The sequence below is a fragment of the Mustela erminea genome, chromosome 9, assembly GCF_009829155.1.
Source record: "Mustela erminea isolate mMusErm1 chromosome 9, mMusErm1.Pri, whole genome shotgun sequence".
Classification (NCBI taxonomy): Eukaryota; Metazoa; Chordata; class Mammalia; order Carnivora; family Mustelidae; genus Mustela; species Mustela erminea.
The window spans coordinates 81493370-81514560 of NC_045622.1; the positions used below are offsets into that span (position 1 = coordinate 81493370).

At 36.5% G+C, this 21191-nt stretch overlaps 1 long non-coding RNA gene across 1 annotated transcript in view; it reads left to right on the forward strand.

The window, feature by feature from the left end:
- LOC116599376 overlaps positions 1-21191 on the forward strand; it is a 331220-nt gene that overhangs the window by 236034 nt on the left and 73995 nt on the right. Inside the window, exon 2 of the long non-coding RNA XR_004289347.1 lies at positions 6147-6221. This is a non-coding gene — a long non-coding RNA (uncharacterized LOC116599376). The remainder of the gene's footprint in view (positions 1-6146; positions 6222-21191) is intronic.

Consider the following 21191-nt stretch of genomic DNA (forward strand, 5'->3'; position numbering starts at 1 on the left):
TTACTTTCTTAAAGGAGATAAGATATATACAAGTAGCTTGAGGTAGGTTAAATAACAAAGCATTTTGTTTATGCTTTTATATCTCTTATCAAGTGTTCTCATTGTCTTTTGGGGAATATCTGCTTTTGTGGGCTGTAACATTATAATTTCAGTTGGCTCTCTGGTGGGATTGTAGTCAGGCACAGGAAATTTCTATGAGTGCTACTTAAAAATAAAAGGAAATTTCATAGATTTAGTGAATTATTTGACTTTAAAATTTGCTAGATAAAATATTACAGGAAAGAAGTTTCTTGGCCTGCTTCTATGAGAACTTCTTTGGGTGAATACATTTGCAGAGACGTATGAAAGCATTCATTAGAAGTGAATCATAGTGTACTTTCTTCAAATAATTTTCCATTCAAGTGACACTTAATTCATAGTTTATACATTCCAGGCCAATAGCTACACAATCCACATTCCATGAGGAGTACCAACAATTTATAAGGTGCTCAAGGTTTTCTCGAAGTAGAACATATTATGTCTACAACAGATGATAGTGAGAGGAATGAAATGGTGAGATTGTCAGCAATCTTTTGATGTCTTTTAAACAAAGATCCTAATGAACATTTACTCATTTTTACTCCATGTGATCTTATGGAAGAAAAATTTTGTTTGGGTTTTGGGATCTTAAGTGTGCAACAAACCTAAAATTCATTCCAACATTTTTTTCATTTTTGTAGTGGAAATATTTTTTTATTCTTCAGATCTCAGCCTCATTAAATTTGTAAGCTACAAAGACACATAAATAGCATTCAGTATATTTGTGCATGTGATGATTTCAGTAAATTCAAGAGCCCTTTACCAATTTACTACTCTACAACATCTGAAGTGGGAAATTCATCTCCTGTAAATTGCCTACCTGTAATGCTGGATACCACTGAGAATAGCTATCTTCATTATGTTTTTAAGTGGGGAAAATGGATTTTCCTAAAGAAAATAAATTATGTCTCAATTACTATGTAAGATTATTTGTTTGGTGGGAAGTGCCATCTTACCTCCTTTAATATACCATAGAAAGTGGATTCTTTATTGCTCTTTAGTTTTTCCATTGAACTAGATTCTCCATCATGCAGATATTTTTCCGAGATTGAAAGCTGAGTATTTGGGGTACGTGGGTGGCTTAGTTGGTTAAGTGTCCAACTCTTGATTATAGCTTAGGTCATGATCTCAGGGTTGTGAGATTGAGACACATGTGGTGCTCAGCCCTGTGCATGGAACCTGCTTAAGATTCTCTCCCGCTCCGTCTTGCCTTTCCCTCCTTAAAAATAAATAAATAAATAAAATATTTTGATAGATGTGTTTGTTTAAGTCTCCTAGGCCACTAGAAGGGTAGGAAAAGGTGGGGGAACTATTGAGGGAAAAGTTATGCATGTTGGTACCCAGTAAATAACAATAATTGTGTTTAATATGACCCCTTGAAGAACATCTCAGGTAGAATGAGATCTGAATAAACGAAGATGGACAAGAGAATAGTGAATAAAGTAAGTGAATATTCTTATGGCATAAAATGCCATTACAAAATATTTAGAGAATTTGTCCATAGTATTTACTCAAGAAATTTTCTGTTTAGTAGCTGGAAGATTTAGTTTTCTTACCCCATTACCTCTTCCAAAATCCCAGTAAGAACTTATAAACAGAATTATGGAGAGTAGGTAAGGAAGGTTATTTCCTCTCTCTAAAACTGCTTCCCCCAAACTTCACAGGACTAAAGAATGCTTAAACTCTTCTTTATTTTCTCCTCTTCCTCCATGAAGAAATTAGGTGCCTTCCTGATATTTCCTGAGTGGAGAAATGAGAAGAGTCCCTAGCTTTTTCTCTTTGGACATTTGTACATGCCTCAGAAGACACAGAGAGCCAGAGGCACCATGGAATATTAATAACAGTGAGGTAGGAAAAAAAATGTTTCTAGTGATTCTCTAAATACAGTTCAGAAATCACAAGAAGATTAACTAAATAAACCCTTGGCATCAGGGTTAACAGAAAACAACTTGTACTGAAAAGGAAATAATCTGGTGGATTTACCAATATTCAGATCTTCTCTATCATTGAGTCAAAGACAATTCCTGTCTTAAATATTGTGATAAGAAAACATAGTGACCAGGATGATTAAACTGCATATATATTATTTCATGGTGTATAAATCTGAACTCCATTAGAGTCCATAAGGTTTTAGAGATTCCTAACAATGGTGAGAGATAAGAAATCATGAATCTTCTACTATCCATATGATCAAAAATTTCCAGCTGAGGTCCTTTGGGTAGGAATCCAAGCTATCATACTCTGTCAGACTCTTAAGATCTGGTTTTCCATTTCAAGAGACCTTTGGTTATCAGATGCATGTTTGAACTTCTCCTCTCCTGTTGCCAGAACCACTGTGAGTTGAAATAGGAGTTTTGGTGTTGTTTTCACTTTTATTCAATTTAATTTATTTTATTTTATTCTTTTGGGGATAGCATGTTATTTCTTCGTTCAGCCCATTGTTTTAAAGCCAAATAACCCTGGATTTCAATATTGGATCTGGAATTCACTTATCTGCTTATCTAACCTTAAGAAATTTGTGTACCCTTACAGAGTTAATTTATTCTGCCATGGAAACATGTAAATTCTTTTCTTCTGGATTTTTTAGGAAGAGTTAATATTGTACCTGTATAGTAATAGTAACAGCAGCTCTCCATCAAGTTATCTTTGCTGTATCTACAGTAAGTCTTCTAACCAAAAATGAAAGTTTGGATGTTGTCTCAGTGCTTAAATTCTAAGTCATACCTGAGTTCTTATAAATAAGCACCTCCCTTGGTTTTTATCCTTATGAATCTGTTTTGTTCATCGACCTAGAACCTGGATTTGGAACTCTTAATTTAACTATAAGACAGTAAGCCAGTAGACCTGGTGAGTTCCTGGCCATTACTTTTCTTGACTGCTGACCTATCTAACTGCTTTAAGATTGTCACTAGAAACTTAGATGGATTGTGCCAGTCATTACCACATTGAGCACTGGACTTTGCCTGCCAATGGGAACCTCTTCTTAACTTCAATAGCTTGGTCAGTTCCCCTAGTACATGTCCTTCCTTGGTTAGGTAGGCCTAATATCAGAACTACCGTCTGTGCTAGTGATTTTTTTTTCTTCTGAGAGAAAATGGACAAAGCATGACTGAGTCCCAGGATATGAAAGCACAGGCCCTTAGCAAGACATTAAGAGAGTGGATTAACTTCTAATAATAGGAATATAATAAAATAATAATCATCATCCTAGGTAAATTATACTTCTGCTTGACAGACACTGTCTATTAGCTTCAGAATAATCCTAAATGCTGATTATTATTCCCATTTTATAGATAAAGAAAATTAGCTTCAACTGCACTAAACCACTTGCCCAGAAATATTTTGTTGTTAGTAGTGGAAAATCATAATTGAATTCAGCCCATTACAATTCAAAAACCTATGCTGCTTATACCAGCATCTTCCACATTGTCGTAAAATATGCCCCATTTTAAATGCTGTTAGAAAAAAAATCCCACTGTAATTTATACTTTTGTTCAATGTAATGGAGATATTTTCCAGAAGCAAAGTAGGCAAATTGCCATAATATCTAGTGTCAATATCTATGGGGACTTGCCCTTAAATCCCTAACACACTCATCATTCCAGTTTTTTTCCTTAACTTGGTAATGTACAAATTACAAAATGATGGCAGTTTTATAGTAGAGTTGTATTTGGCTTGGTGGCCTGTGACATGATTTAGTCAGGTGTTTTACTTGTTTTAAACTGATGGAAGTATCTCTCTGTAGCTGTCATCTGTATCTCTTTGCACACATCAGTCTGTTGATTTTATGATTCTAGTCAGATATACTGGAGAATAAAATTAATGAGCAGAACATTTGGGATACTCGTGACTTTGTTTATAAACCCTTTTTTTTTTTTTTTTTTTTTCCCCCTGAATTAGGTAGGGGAATTGAGGAAGTTATCTGGAAAACTACCCTCCTGTTGGGACTGAGGCTCAAATCATCAACATCACATCTCTGGTTTGCATGTGCTGGCGTTGGATAAGAGTTTTATCTAGGTTGCCTTATATTTGTTCAGATAAAGGAACATATCACAGAGCACACATCTTAACGCTATTACTCACCCCATTATAAATGACACTTACAAATGTGAAGGGGGCGGGCCCTCTTATGAAGTATTCATGACACACTCCTTTTCTATCATCCCACATCCGCCCACCCTGACATTTCCTGATCCAAATTGTGTAGTAATTCTTCTCCTCATCCTATGTTTTCCACACATTCTTTCAGGTCAATACACAGATGCTTTTACTTTTCTAAGTTTGAAAATAAATTATCCTCCCACACCCGTCTATAAAAGATTATTCAAGGTCATGTCAATAACAACTCTTTCTTCTTGTGCAAAATAGAATAACTTTGCTTTCTTACAGTGGATATTCTTTGGCGTTTACCTTAAAAATACTTTTGGGATAAAAATAAATAAATTGGAGTTTCCAGTGTCTTTCATAAATTCCAAATGGTCTGCTAATATGAGTTAATACATGCTATATTAAAAGTAAGAGCTTTGTAGGTGCATTATACCATTTAGGTCAATTGACTCAACCTTGACTGCCCATGAGAATCACGTGAAGCACATTTACGTATGTTCAACCACTGGTTCTTACTCGTCAGTATTCTTATTAAAATAATGTGGGCTGGGTTATCAGCATCAGCTTTTTTGCTTTTTTGCATTTTTAAATGTATAGCTAGGGTTGAGAATCACTAATCCAGACAGTATAACTCAGGTTAAGATAGATTTTGGGGGCACCTGGGAGGCTCAGTGGGTTAAGCCTCTGCCTTTGGCTCGGGTCATGATTCCAGGGTCCTGGGAACTAGCCCTGAGTCGGGCTCTCTGCTCAGCAGGGAGCCTGCTTCCCCTTCTCTCCCTGCCTACCTCGCTGCCTACTTGTGATCTTTGTCTGTCAAATAAATAAATAAAATCTTAAAAAACAAACAAACAAACAACACAGACTTTGTCATCAGAAAGACTGAAGGCTGGATCTTAATCTTTCATTAACTATTATATCTTGGGCATTTATTTAACTTTACTCACCTTAAGTTTCTTCATTTATGAAATGGCTTGACAATACTTCCTCAGGAACTTATTATGGGAATGGAATAAGATAATGAACATAACATACTCAGGAAGTGTCTGGTACTTAGTTGTTGCTCAATACATTTTTTATTGTAATGATTAAAGAATTTTAGGTGTGCTTCGATAGTAATGTGATAGATAGGAGACAAGCATTTTTCTAACAATTTATTTAAATTTTCAAAATTGAATGTATCCCAAATATCATTAATAATATTGGCAAACATTTATTAACTACAATAGTATATGCCAGGCTCTTTGTTGAATCTCTTATTTTTCTTGTTCAAAATTTTGAGATGTGCTAAAGCCAGCTTTACAAGGAAAACCAACCCTACCTGGCAGTCCCATGGTTTATTTATCAGGTGACTTGGCAGCGACCTATTTCTCATCTTATTTCCTATTTTTTTTTTTTGTTTAAGATATCTAGTATCTCCTGATATAGTAGTTATTATCTCCAGAATCTCTCGAATCACTCATCTGCTCTGGTTGAGATGCCATCCCCATGGGAAGGAAAGTTTAGCATCTCCAGCCTGAGCCGGAGCTCCACATTTTCATTTTACACTGAACCTTCAAATTAATAACAAAATATGGAAGAGTTTGACAGAGGTGGGATTGGGTGGATGGTTTGGTATGTTTGGAAAGGATCGGAACAACATGAGTCTACCCTAGCCTGGTGGGACTGAAGCTGAAATGATGTGCCTAGTGTTTAGAACCAGAGGCCCTAGATTTTTTAATGTTCTCAATGTAAATAACACCTGCGCTATTTATTAGTTATGTGATATTGGAAAAGTCACTCACCATCTCTAAGCCTCAGTTTCCTCTTGTATAAACTTAGCACAATTATTATACTAACCTCATGAGCTTGACAGGGTTAAATAAGACAGTATATGTGGAATAATTGTTTATTAGTATCTGGGAGACAGTAAGTACCAGATAAATGTGTTTATTACTATTTTTTATTTTCTTTTTGACTCATAGTTTCTCTGGGCTGAGACCAGCTTTGTCACAATGAAGTACTTGACCAAAACCGTGTAAAGAAGAAGATTGCTGAGAGTATGTCCCCTCTTATTTCTCAATCACAGTTTAGAGACCCCCAAGAAAACTTATTTTATTTCCTATTTGTTCAATCAGATTTCATGGGAATTGTAGTTTCCTATTATACACTTTTATCAGCCATCTCAAAAAATAGGTTGTATCTAAAATGAAAAGTTCAGCTTTGTTTCCCCCCCTTTCTGCTCCCTGAATGTCATAACTGAATTAGAATACTAGAACCATTTAAGTAACAATTGTCAGACTGACCTCTATCCCCAGCACACACACACATTCTCCTTCCTTCCTCTTCCCTCTCTCTCTTTCTCTGGGGATGTCCATTCATATACTCATGTTAATGTTCCTTGAAACATTTAAGATGCATTTCCAAGTGACAGGAAGGGCTGCTATACAGAAGCATCATTTTTTTTTTTTTTTTCCGTTCTCCAACACATTAATTGGTTGGATTGATTTTCTGGTTGAGTAAGAAGGGAGAATATGCATTTAAGGAAGCCTGATAGGATAACACAGTTGTTTATGTTTGAAAATACAGTTTTTCTCAAAAATAAGTACACAGGACATGAAGAGACCTAGATCAAAAAGTACATACCTTGCCGTAATTTATCTCATCTAGATAAAAATACAGTCTTCTGAATAGAAATAATGTTAACAGATATTAACCAACAAGTCATCCAGAGAAAACAAAAGTGGAAAATAAACATACAACAAAATTTAATCCCATGAAGATTGAATTTAAAGCAATGATATTTTTCTTTGCATTAATCAATTTAACAGATTTTTCTTAAAGCTTATTTTGTTTGATGGTGAGATTTATCAAGGTATGTACCCTTATGAACATAAACCATAAGCCATTTTGGACTGTAAATTAAAAATTAAGTTTTAAGAGTCTCAAAACTGTTAGGACTTTGAATTTCAATTGTTCCACATCTAGGAATGGTGTTTAAGAAAATGATAGGAAATACAGAAAGATCTATATGTCAAATGTTTATTTATATCATCAATTATAGTAGTAAATAATTGACCACAAGATGAATGTCAAAATACAAGCTCTGAATAAATTATTTATTATTTTTTATTTCCTCTCCTCTAATTCCCCCTCCTAGCATTTTCAACCCTCCCCTCTTAGATATCTCTATTTTTTTCTAGTTTGATGGTGTTTATCTGAGGAAAATGAAAGAAATGGGAGAAATAGTCCTGTACTGCTGGCATTGCCATGATCTCTGTCTGATCTCCCTTAGAGCACACCTGTGGGTGATCATCATCATTATTGGGGATCTTTACTTCTCAACTATGATCAGCAACTCTACCAGAGAGACTCCATTTGACACAGACTCTGTTGGAGATCTCATTACCTTTACAGGCAGTTCACTTAGGTCAATTCTTTTTCAGATGGGTAAAGAAGAGATATCTATTACATAGCCCCCAATGGTCCATGAAAAATGCACATCCTTTGTCCTAGTTGTCCACAACTTTCCCAATGGTGTCACCTCTATTTTTTCCCACCATCAAAGGAGTCATCTAGTAAAAATCTCACATTTTTAGGCATTTCTGAAAAAGGATTCAGCACCAGTTGCAATGATCCCACAGACACTAAGGAACAAAGATCAAGCTATCCAAGTTCTCTTATGGAATCCTCTCTCACTTATCTTGATGGTAAATGGAAACATTAAAGAACAGAGTAGGTAGACTTACTCCATATAACTTATCCAAGGGAATTTTCTCTCCTATATGTTTAACCTCAGTTCTCTTATATATTCTTCACGAGTACTAAGCCATAGTTGAAAAAAATAAATATGGGCTACCTCTTTTATAAATTCTACTAAGACAGTATGACACATCCCTTTGTATGTTGTAATAGTTGGCATCTGTAATCTTGCCAGCTTAGTTCAAATTTAGATTGAAATAATCTTATATTCACATTCTTTTACATTATGCAATATTAATTGATAAGATATGCAACAATATAACAGAATACAGGAGATACATCAATCCAGACCTGGGAGCAGGGAAGACTTTCCCAAAGAAAGCAATCACCAAGAAGAAACCTAAAGTATAAGTATTAGTAAACAGAGTGAAGGAGATGAGTGGAGGAATCACAAGACAAGCTAAAGGCCAGCATTAAAAGATAATATTATAGGAAAACAAAATGGTTCAGCCACTTTGGAAAACAGTATAGAAAGCAGTTTCTCATAAAGTTAAACATAATACTTAAAGTATGATCTAGTAGTCCTACTCCAAGGTGAAAAGATAACACATTCATACCATATTCAAAGCCATTATGTGAATGTTTATAGTGGTTTTATTCCTAATTACTCCAAATTGGCAACAAAGTTAATGTTCTTTAACTGTTGAATGTATATACTGTGGTATATCCGCAATGGATGACTACTCATGAATAAAGAGGGCTCATTATTAATCCATGTTCTCTAACATGGATTAATAATTTCAAAAATATTATGGTAAATCAAAGTATCTAGACTCCAAAGGCTCCATGTTGCATGAATTTATTTATATGTTTTTCTGGAGAAAAAGGAAACCATAGAGACAGAAAGCTATCCATTGTTTACCAGGGACTGGAGGCAGGGACAGAGGTTAGCTAGATATGGGGGAATTGGGGAGGTGGTAGAAAAGTTCTCTATATTGACCATATTATAGTCACACAACTCTATTCATTTTGTCAAAGCACATAAAACTGTATTTTTTTTAAAAGCTGAATTTTACTGTATGTAAATTATACCTCAGGTCAAAAAAGAGAATATGTCTCCTTTCAGAAATTGAAAAATAGGTACTATATAGATAGAGTGAGAAGCAGGGAAAGGTAAGTGATGAGGAAAGAAAGATACCAGAGTATGAAGTTATTAAGGCCCTTGTAAATCATGTTCTGGAATCAGAGCATTACCTTAATTATCCTTAAGATAATGGCAAACTATTGTTTCCTTTAACTTTGTTACAGATCATTTTAAAGGGATCACTCAGCCAGTGATGTGAAAACAAGGAGATGAATTGAGCTGTTATGCAGAAATGTAGTAAACTAGGTAGGAGAAACCACTTGCCTAAAAAAGTGTGGTGGAAGTTTATCCATTTTTTAACAAATACATTTTGAGTGGCTGTTATATTGCAGACACTGAGGTGTTTCCTGGAAATGAAGTGGTTGGTAAAACCCAGACATATACTCAGCAAGTTCAGAGCTCAGGATCTGTTGGCATAGCCAGCAAGTATATATTTTTGTCTGTATAAATAATAAGAAAAAAATATAGTTATATTATGGAAGTGTGTACTAAGGAGACTTGGCCCAATATGGTTAGTTACTGACCCAAAACATATTCTCTTTTTTCTTGCTAACAGAAATTCCCATTGTGTTAGGGACACCTATGTTTTAGCTTGCAAAGACAGTATTTCCTAGGTTCCTTAGCAGTTTAAGGCAGTCATGTGACACAGTTCTGGCAAGTGCTGTATGAGTGGAAGGATGATGAGTTTTTCTAGGAAGGTTTTGCTTTTCTGGTCATAGCTCTCCTTCTTAAATTATTTCTTCTTCCTGTCTAGTACAAGTGATGATGGTTGAATTAATGACAATGTCAATACTTGTGTTGACATGGCAACTATTTTGAGATTTTTTTTTCAGTTTTTTATTTTTTATAAACATATAATATATTTTTATCCCCAGGGGTACAGGTCTGTGAATCACCAGGAGATTTTTTTAAATTAATAAATGATACTAATTATTGATTGTAACCTCTATGAGAGCTTGAATTTGTTCCTCCCTTTCCTAGCTGCCACCCTAGTGCTGAAGAGAAATTTAGATAAAAGATTTCTCATGCATGGTATGGTTCATCCTACAAATTTCTGTCCTTTCTGACTCTTACCTACTACCTAAATAACAATGTTTAAGGACTTGGTTCTTCAAGCCTAAAGCAGATTAAATAGCTCTCTCTGTCTCTCTCTCTTTCTCTCTCTCTCTCTCTCTCTCTGTGTTTTGTGGGGGGAGGGGTGCAGTGGGACCAGTGGGTTGTTTTCAGGTATGATAGTTCTAATCAATTGGTATTAGCATCCCCAAACACTATGCTGAGGAGGATTCTGTATTAGTAATGTTTGCCATCTATATAGGAAGGAAGATTGGCAATAAATATTTTTTTGTCATCATGGTATAGCCATTTAAGTAAGAAAGGTGAGACAGACCTTTTTGATATGGCTTGTATGCTCAAGAACACAGAATCAAGAGGAGATAGAGCACTCCAAAGCCTGACTTACATCATTTACAGTCTGAGCAAATAGGCCTGAGAACAGTAAACACACACCCAGGAGCGAAAGAATATGGTGATACCCATCTCATGGATGGCATAGGCTCTGATAGCATTTTTATGAGCTTTTTTCATTTTTATCAGCCTTCACCTTAGTGAGTTCTAAAACCCCTTGAGCTGTTTCTTTTGCCTGAGGCCATTTGCTACCCATGGAAGCCATTTTCTTCCTGTCTGAAAAAAGTGAGGAGAGGTGAAGAAATGAGGCCATGAGTGAAAGCAGCCCTCTGTGCCAAGCAGTCAGGTCTCAAGCTAAAAGGAGAACAAGACATGAGGTTAATTTTGTCTAGTTTTAGGTACAAATTACTTTATTTTAGTTTTGGGGGAAGTAAAATGAAGCAATTCAGAAAGAAGAAAGAATTCAGGAAAGAAATTCTATTCTTACCAACCCAGCAGGGATGTACATTTCAATTGCTGAGAGGAAACAATATTAAATGTAATACTAGAGGCTCATTGGAAGCGGAAACAGGAGCCCTAATTTGAAGCGGGAGCCATTCATAAAATGACTCACAAACTTGCTTGCAAGAATTAAACCAAGTTTATGAAGAATAATTCTTGTTTGCATTTTTTTCCCCTTTTCAAGCAAGTAATGAACAGTAATGTGGTCCATATCCAAGGTCACATCAGTGTTTTTCTGGTTTTTAACCACAGCCATTATTAAAGGAAGAGATGGACAGATACATATATTGAGTAACCAAGGAGTAACTGACAACCGAAGGGGGAATATTGGACAATCCTGGCTCCTGGCCATACACTGGATTAATAAGAGGATAGAGCAGTTAATGGTATTTCATATTTGAGGTAAATCTGAGGCCCAGATTTCTCTCATGAAGGACATTACGCAGCAGAGGAGCCAGTAGCAGGTTCTTTGATAAGCCAGCTTGGCTGCCTCAAGGGATCTGTATGATGAAAGCAGGCGATTAACGGAAATCATGTTTTCACTGTAGGGCTTTTACACATTTCCTGCCGGACAGCTCCATAGTCAGATGGCACCCTTTATTGAATTAATTGATCAGATTAGTACCAATGCCTTTCCGTGTTCCGTGTCCTCCCCCACCTTCATGTATCTCACCTCTATCTGGGACAGAAACAGCTTCACAAGCGGTGGATGCCAGCAAAGCTTCCGCTTCTCGGAACCAAAAGAGCAATATCTCCTTCTGACTCATTTCTCAAGACTCCTGACTATTACCACTTTGTATCGCATTATGGGGCAAGCAAGCTGCTTTGGATCACAGAACTGCTATGCATTCCAAACTTCCTCCCCAAGAGAGAAAACACAATGTAATGTACAGTCATGGGCCTGAATAAATTTCTTTTCTCCCCATAAATTGCTGTTGTCTTATATTACTGCCAAGAGGAATGAACCTATGTCACCATAGTTCCTTAAATCTGCCCTTTCCACTTCAGGACCTGACTTTTCGGGGAGAATTGGAGAATTTAGTTCTCTGGGAAATCCAATTCAGAGTGTTAAGGCTTTCTCAACTGAAACATGGGTCAGATGTCAAGTCTGTCACTGAAAAAAAGGAAAACCTAACCTTTCTTATTGGATTCGTATTTTTGTTTCTCCTCTCCCATTTCCCTCTTTCTCATCAATGGGCATTTTCTGAGAGTCTTGAGGGAAAGTTAGGACACCCTCACTCTGTAGAGCAATAAAGTTGGGGAAAAATAAAAACACTTAGCTTTTATGTAGTATGATTCCTGTCTACTTTTCTAAGTAGTTACTTAAAATAACTCATTCAGTCATCATAAAATAAACCTGAGGTCAATGTTATTTTTAATCCTCATTTTACAGGTAAGAAAGCTGAAGCATGTGGAAGCTAAGAAACCTGCCCAAGTTTTTAATAGTATAAATAGTGTAGCTAGTATTCAAATAGGTAATCTGGCTTCAAAATACATTCTAAATGGCTTCTTTACAGAGATATTTTTTTTAGTTGGCATATTTCTCAGTATTAGACTAAAACTACTAAAGACTTTTGTGCTAATAAAAGTAGTTAGTTAATGAAGAGTGAGCCAAGTAGAGAGCTAATGAAAGCTGAAAGAAGAAATGCATTTATACACAGACATGCACACGTACACGCACACACGCACACACACACACATGCACTGAATCATGAACTTGTACATTCATGTCTTTATTGATTATTCATTTTTTTCTTCATTCAGAGCGTGTCATCAGCATGTGTCACTTTGGAAAAGTATTCCCAATCTCTCTGACTCCTCAGCCTTTTGTCAGACAAAAATACCAGGTGTAGACGTAAGTTTTTTTGTAAGATTTAATTGAGATGTGGCACGTAAAATGTAAGCACAGTCTAGCACATAGTATGGTTCAGTTACTATTTATTTAAACTAATTATTTTTACTAATGATTTAAGAAGAAGGAAAAGCAAACAGCCAGTATTTATTGAGCCCTAACTATGTACAGGGTCCCTGTGTTTAGAGAACAGGGTAGTTAACCTGTTGTTCATCTCTGTTTATGTGATTTCTGCATACTGGGTTTCTCTTGCATCCCATAGTCTTCCTTCATTGATTTTTATGTTTTGGAGCGGAAAATTTTGATCATGGGCCAGTTTGTGTCACTACCCCTCTAAATATCACTTTCCCCCACCTCTGGCTCATTTCACAAGTGGTGTATTTTCAAAGGTCTGACTTTATTTCTGGGCTGCCTCTCATGATCCAGAACCTCATTCAGTTCAATCCAATTTAATTCAATTCAGTTCAGTTCAAAGAAAAACAAAACATGTGGCCTCTACAATATGATACAAAGATGATTAAGGCAAGATCCTGCATCAAGTTCCTTACAGCCTTTTCTTGTTCTACCTCAAATAATGCTGTTGGTAGTCTCCCTTTATAATTGGAGTTTTGGCTCAGTCTTTATCTTGCCACCATCTTACCTCTAACAGGCCTGAGCAAGTTAAAAATCCGAAGACTGCTAGCTCAACCTAAAGAGGCGAGAATGACTATTTCTGAAAATTCATTCATTATGTGCCAAGTGTACTCACAAAGAATTCTTTAAAAGAATGGCTAATCTTCAACTACATCATGAATTTAATAAAACTCTGTGAGTCAAGAGCATTTTTCAAGATGATAATGAATATGACATAACTAGCCTTGCTTCCTATGAGCAAAGTGCATTCTAGTTTCCTTCTAGGGTCAGTCTATATGAGGCTACCTCAAAAGCCTCCATCAAAACCCATTTTCTTATTCCTTTCTTTTACCCTTTTGTAAAGGACATTAAAACTCCAACTTCGTTTGGGAGCCTAAACACTTCCCTTTGTTTGTATTAGAATATTAACAATCCAAATACCACAGCTATGAGGGAGAGAAGCTGAGTCTTAATAAAGTAAGTATACATTCTGCCCAGATTCCATTGTTTTCCAATGAAGTAACATGTTCTTTTATGCATAATATTTCTGCCCTACTCTTACCATGTAAGGTAAAGAACAGACTTCCAGAAGGCAACAGCCCCATTAGACTAAGTCTTCATTATGTTCTAAAATGATTTGATCGCTTCTCGGCCTTTTGGCTAAGATCAAGTGTAAAATGATTTGACAATGAAGACGTAAGACAGATCAAAAAGAGAAGGAAACTGATATGCCAGAAACAAGACTCATCTATTAGGTAGTATGACCGTATTTTTTGTCCTGTGTTAAATAGAGATATTACAAAGAATTGTTAATATTCCCATGACCTTGATGTTAAAAAAAAATAGTTTTCAATCTTGTGAATTCCTTGTGTGCTGCCTACAATATGCAGATTTCTTGTCCATATAAAGACTAGTTTGCCAGTTTTAAAATATTTCCAAAGAACCAACTATAGGTGTTCTGTGTTTTCTTTATTGTGCATTTATTTTCTGTTTTATTAATTGATGCTTTTATCCATGTTATTTCCTGGCTCTAATTTATTTGGATTTTATTTGCAACTATTGTTCTAAGTCCTTGAGATCGTTGCCTATATAAATAATTTTCAAATTTTCTTTATAATACATGCATGTAGGGCTATATATTTTCCTCTAAGCATAGCTATAGTTGATCAATGACTCAGAGAAAATGAAATAATATGGGTCCTTCCCAAGAGACCTGCCCAAGGTAGCAGTGTCGAACATGAGATGCCTTGAGCCAAACTTTAGGATTTAGAATACAGCTGTAAGCTGCCATGTTTCTTTCAGATTCTGAATAGTAGCTTGGGTTCTGTACTGACTTTCCTGGTTCTTCCCCTGATTATAATAACAAAAGAGGCCATTGTTCAGGCAACATCCATACTTTATGCTCTTTAACACCTCTTATTCCTCATATCGGTATTGGGTAGAGGAGAACTTTGTTGCTCCCCTGACCCAAATACTCCTTCCCCCAGTAAGAGCAGGGCTATGTTTGATCAGCCAGTTAATCTTCCACTGGTCAAAGAAGGAAGTGCAGAATTTTGCCATGATATATATCTAGAATACCCATTTTAAAATATACCCCTTAAAAAAAAAAAAAAGAATACCTGGGTGGTTCAGTTGATTAAGCCTCTGCCTTTAGCTCAAGTTATGATCCCAGAGGCCTGAGATCTAGCCCCAAGTCTGGCTCCCTGCTCAGTCTGGAACCTGCTTCTCCCTCCCCCTCTGCTGCTCCCCCTGCTTATGCTCTCTCTCTGTCAAATAAATAAAGTCTTTATTAAAAAAAAAAAGAATATGTATCTTAGAAATTGACACTGATAAGAAAATTGGAAAGCTGTCTCTCTACACCTTCAAATCCTGACCCTACAAGGTAGAAAAAAATCATTACATTCTCTGGTCCTACCACCCAAATCCATCCTGTTCCTTTCATGAAAGACAATGAAGCAAAAACCTGTGAAAATGGAAATTTTTTCTTACATTGTTTCTAGAACACCCAGAAGGGTTAGTGATACCTCCTGTTTTTACTCAAAAAGAATTTCCCTTATCTCATTTACCTGTTAGCTGAACTAGATTTTACTAAAGTACTAGGACAAAATTATTGATATTTGGTAAGAGAGATCAATCCTATTTTTTCCCAACCTTAACTTCTGGGAAATGAAAATGTAAAGGGAAAAAAAAAAATAGGGCTCCTGGGAAATGTTTTCTTCCCTAAAGAAAGCATAATCACATCTTTTGTCCCTCCCCCTGTGTCTCACTTCCTGTTTTTGACTGTGGCCATGTTTCATAAAGCTGGGGCAGTAGCAGTAACTCACTACTACTACTACTACTACTACTACTACTACTACTACTACTACTACAGGAGTAGTAACTCAAGGACGAAAAACCAACCCACAAAGAATGGTATAGAAAATGTAGCAATGGACCCATGTTCTTGATGAGATTATTGAGCAGCTGAATCAATGCCAGCAGCTGCCTACCTCCATATTTCTTATGATGTAGGATTAACAAACTCCCAGTTGTTTAAGCCCTCATTAGTAGGATATGCCATTATCTTTGGCTGAAATTCTTTTCTAACAGATAAATATAATTTTGTCTCAGTTCAGACTAATTAATACTTCTTTCCCTAGTCCCAGAACTTCAGAATCTACTCTCTGACTAGAGCGGCAAACTCCTTTGTGCCCAAGGTATTGATGGTTAATAGTGGCTTAATGAGCTAAATTACCCAGGAAGTATTTATATCTCAAGAGTTGACTTCAAATTCTTAAGAAAGAATAGGTATTTTGATAGGAATTGTATTGAATCTATAGATTGCTTTGGGTAGTACAGACATTTTAATAATTGTTCTTCTGACCCATGAGCATGGAAAGTCTTTCCATTTCTTTGTGTCCTCATTAATTTCTTTTATAAGTATTTTATAGTTCTCAGAATATAGGTCTTTCACTTTTTTGGTTAGGTTTATTCTTATTTTTGGTACAGTTGTAAATGGGATTGTTTCTTTTTTCTTTCTGTTCCTTCCTTATTAGTATATAGAAATGCAACAGATTTCTCCATATTACTTTTGTATCCTGCAACTTTAATGTATCCATTTATCAGTTCTAGTGGTTTTTTGGTGGTGGCTTTAGGGTTTTCTTTTTTATTTATTTATTTTTATTTTTCTCACCATAGCTTATACCCTCTCCAGTATCCATCACCCAGCTACCCCATCCTTCCCACCCCACCCCCTCCAACAATCCTCAGTTTGTTTCCTGAGATTAAGAGTCTATTATGGTATGTCTCCTCTGGTTTCATCTCGTTTCAATCTTCCCTTCCTTGACTTAGGATCCTCTGTCTTATTTCTCAAATTCCTCATGTCAGTGAGATCATATGTTAACTGTCTTTCTCTGATTGACTTATTTACTTAGCATAATACCCTCTAGTTCCATCCATATGATTGCAAATGGCAAGATTTCGCTTTATGGGTTTTTTTGATGATGGCATAATATTCCATCCACACACCACTCTTCTTTATCCATTCATCTGTTGATGGACATCTAGACTCTTTCCATAGTTTACCTATTAAGGACATTGCTGCTATAAACACTCAGGTGCATATGGCCCTTCAGATCACTACCTTTGTATCTTTAGGGTAAATACCCAGTAGTGCAATTGCTGGATCATTGGGTAGCTCTATTTTCAACTTTTTGAGGAACTCCATACTATTTTCCAGAGTGACTACACCAGCTTGCATTCACACCAACAGTGTAGAAGTGTTCCCCTTTCTCCACATCCTCACCAACATCTTCGTTTCCTAACTGGTTAATTTTAGCCATTCTGACTGGCATGAGGTGGTATCTCACTGTGGTTTTGATTTGTATTTCCCTGACGCTGAGTGATGTGGAGCACTTTTCATGTGTATGTTGGCCATTTGGATGTCTTTGTAGAAATGTCTGTTCTTGTCTTCTGCCCAATTCTTGATTGGATTATTTGTTCTTTTGGTGTTGAGGTTGATAAGTTCTTTATAGATTTTGGATACTAGCCCTTTATCTGATATGTCATTTGTAAATGTCTTGTTGTCTTTTGGTTTTGTTAACTGCTTCCTTTGTTATGCAAAATCTTTTGATCTTGATGAAATCCCAATAGTTCATTTTTGCCCTTGCTTCCCTTGCATTTGGCAGTGTTTCTAGGAAGAAGTTTCTGTGGCTGAGGTCAAAGATTGCAAATGGCAAGATTTCGCTTTATGGGTTTTTTTGATGATGGCATAATATTCCATCCACAGGTTGCTGCCTGTGTTCACTTCAAGGATTTTGATGGATTCCCATCTTACACTGAGGTCTTCCCTCCATTTTGAGTCTGTTTTTGTGTGTGATGTATGGAAATTTTTGAATTTCATTCTTCTGCATGTGGCTGTCCAATTTTCTCAATACCATTTGTCTTTTTTCCACTAGATATTCTTTCCTCCTTTGTCAAAGATTAGTTGACCATAAAGTTGAGTGTCCATTTCTGGTATCTCTATTCTGTTCTATTGATCTGTGTCTGTTTTTGTGGCAGTATCATACTGTCTTAATGATTTCAGCTTTGTAATAGAGCTTGAAGTCTAGAATAGTGATGCCACCAACTTGGGCTTTCTTTTTCAACATTCCTCTGGCTATTCAGGGTCTTTTCTAGTTCCATATAAATTTTAAGATTATTTGTTTCATGTATTTGAAAAAAGTTGATGGTATTTAGATAGGGATTGCAAAAAATGTGTAGATTGCTTTAGGTAGCATAGACATTTTCACAATATTTGTTCTTCCAACCCATGAGCATGGAATGTTTTTCCATTTCTTTCTGTCTTCCTCAATTTCTTTCATAAGTACTTGATAGTTTTCTGTATACAGACTCATCGTCTCTTTGGTTAGATTTATTTCTAGGTATATTATGGTTTTGGGTGCAATTGTAAATGGGATCTATTCCTTAATTTCTCTTTCTTCTGTCTTGCTTTTGGTGTATAGAAATGCAGCTGACTTCAGTGCATTGATTTTATATCCTGAGACTTATACTGAATTCCTGTATGAGTTCTAGCAGCTTTGGAGTGGAGTCTATTGGGTTTTCCACATAATGTCATGTCATCCACAAAGAGTGAGAGTTTAACTTCTTCTTTGCTAATTCAGATGCCTTTTATTTCTTTTTGTTGTCTGATTGCTGAGGCTAAGATTTCTAGTACGATGTTGAATAGCAGTGGTGATAGTGAACAGCCCTGCTGTGATCCTGGCCTTGGAGGAAAAGCTCTCAGTTTTCCCCCATTGAGAATGATATTTGCTGTGGGTTTTTCATAGATGTCTTTGATGATACTGAGGTATAAACCCTCTATCCCTACACTTTGAGGAGTTTTGATCAAGAAAGGATGCTGTACTTTGTCAAAAGCTTCTTCAGCATCCATTGAGAGTATCGTATGGTTCTTGTTCTTTCTTTTATTAATGTATATTATCACACTGTTTGATTTGCATATGTTGAACCAACCTTGCAGCCCAGGAATAAATCCCACTTGGTCATGGTGGATAATCCTCTTTTTTTTCTTTTTTTTATTTTTTAATTTTTTTTATTTTTAATTTTTTATTTTTTATAAACATATGTTTTTATCCCCAGGGGTACAGGTCTGTGAATCACCAGGTTTACACACTTCACAGCACTCACCAAAGCACATACCCTCCCCAATGTCCATAATCCCACCCCCTTCTCCCAAACCCCCTCCCCCCAGCAACCCTCAGTTTGTTTTGTGAGATTAAGGTCACTTATGGTTTGTCTCCCTCCCAATCCCATCTTGTTTCATTGATTCTTCTCCTACCCACTTAAGCCCCCATGTTGCATCACCACTTCCTCATATCAGGGAGATCATATGATAGTTGTCTTTCTCTGCTTGACTTATTTCGCTAAGCATGATACGCTCTAGTTCCATCCATGTTGTCGCAAATGACAAGATTTCATTTCTTTTGATGGCTGCATAGTATTCCATTGTGTATATATACCACATCTTCTTGATCCATTCATCTGTTGATGGACATCTAGGTTCTTTCCATAGTTTGGCTATTGTGGACATTGCTGCTATAAACATTCGGGTGCACGTGCCCCTTTGGATCACTACGTTTGTATCTTTAGGGTAAATACCCAATAGTGCAATTGCTGGGTCATAGGGCAGTTCTATTTTCAACATTTTGAGGAACCTCCATGCTGTTTTCCAGAGTGGCTGCACCAGCTTGCATTCCCACCAACAGTGTAGGAGAGTTCTCCTTTCTCTGCATCCTCGCCAGCATTTGTCATTTCCTGACTTGTTTATTTTAGCCATTCTGACTGGTGTGAGGTGATATCTCATTGTGGTTTTGATTTGTATTTCCCTGATGCTGAGTCATATGGAGTGTCTGTTGGCCATCTGGATGTCTTCTTCTTTTTTTTTTTAAGATTTTTATTTATTTATTTGACAGACAGAGATCACAAGTAGGCAGAGAGGCAGGCAGAGAGAGAAGAGGAAGCAGGCTCCCTGCTGAGCAGAGACCCCCCTCCCCCCGATGCAGGGCTCGATCCCAGGCCCCTGGGATCATGACCTGAGCCGAAAGCAGAGGCCTCAACGCACTGAGCTACCCAGGCGCCCCGTAAATAATCCTCTTAATGTACTTTTGGATCCTAGCCAGTATTTTGGTGAGAATTTTTGCATCCATGTTCATCAAGGATATTGGTCTCTAATTCTCCTTTTGATGGGGTCTTTGTTTGGAATCAAGGTAATGCTGGCCTCATAAAATGAGTATGGAAGTTATCCTTCCATTTCTATTTTTTGGAACAGTTTCAGGAGAATAGGTATTAATTCTTCTTTAAATGTTTGGTAGAATTCCCCTAGGAAGCCATATGGCCCTGGGCTCTTATTTGTTAGGAGATTTTTGATGACTGCTTCAATCTCCTTACTGGTTAGGAGTCTGTTCAGGTTTTCTATTTCTTCCTGGTATATATCTCTAGGAATGCATCCATTTCTTCCAGATTGTCAAATTTGCTGGTGTATAGTTGCTCATAATATATTCTTAAAATTGTGTGTATTTCTTTGGTGTTGGTTGTGATCGCTCTCTTTCATTCATGATTTTATTTATTTGGGCCCTTTGTCTTCTCTTTTTGATAAGTCTGACCAGGGGCTTATCAATCTTATTAATTCTTTTGAAGAACCAGGTTTTGTTGATATATTCTACTATTCTTTTGGTTTCTATTTAATTGATTTCTGCTCTGATCTTTATGATTTCTCTTCTCCTGCTGGATTTAGGCTTTCTTTGCTGTTTAGGTGTAGGGTTAGGTTGTATATTTGAGACCTTTCTTGTTTCTTGAGAAAGGCTTGCATTGCTATATACTTTCCTTTTAGAACTGACTTTGCTGTGTCCCACAGATTTTGAACAGTTGTGTTTTCATTTTCATTGGTTTCCATGATTTTTTTTTTAATTCTTATTTCTTTTCTTGGTTGACCCATTTATTCTTTAGTAATATGCTCTTTACTTAGTCTCCATGTATTTGAGTTCTTTCCAACTTTCCTCTTGTGGTTGAGTTCTAGTTTTAAACCATTGTGGTCTGAAAATATTCAGGGAATGATCCCAATCTTTGGGTACCAGTTGAGACCTGATTTGTGACCCAGGATGTGATCTATTCTGGAGAATGTCCCATGTGAACTAGGGAAGAATGTATATTCTGTTGATTTGGGATGGAGTATTCTGAATATATCTGTCATGTCCATCTGATCCAGTGTGTCATTTAAAGCCTTTATTTCCTTGTTGGTCTTTTGCTTGGATGATCTGTCCATTTCAGTGAGAGGGATGT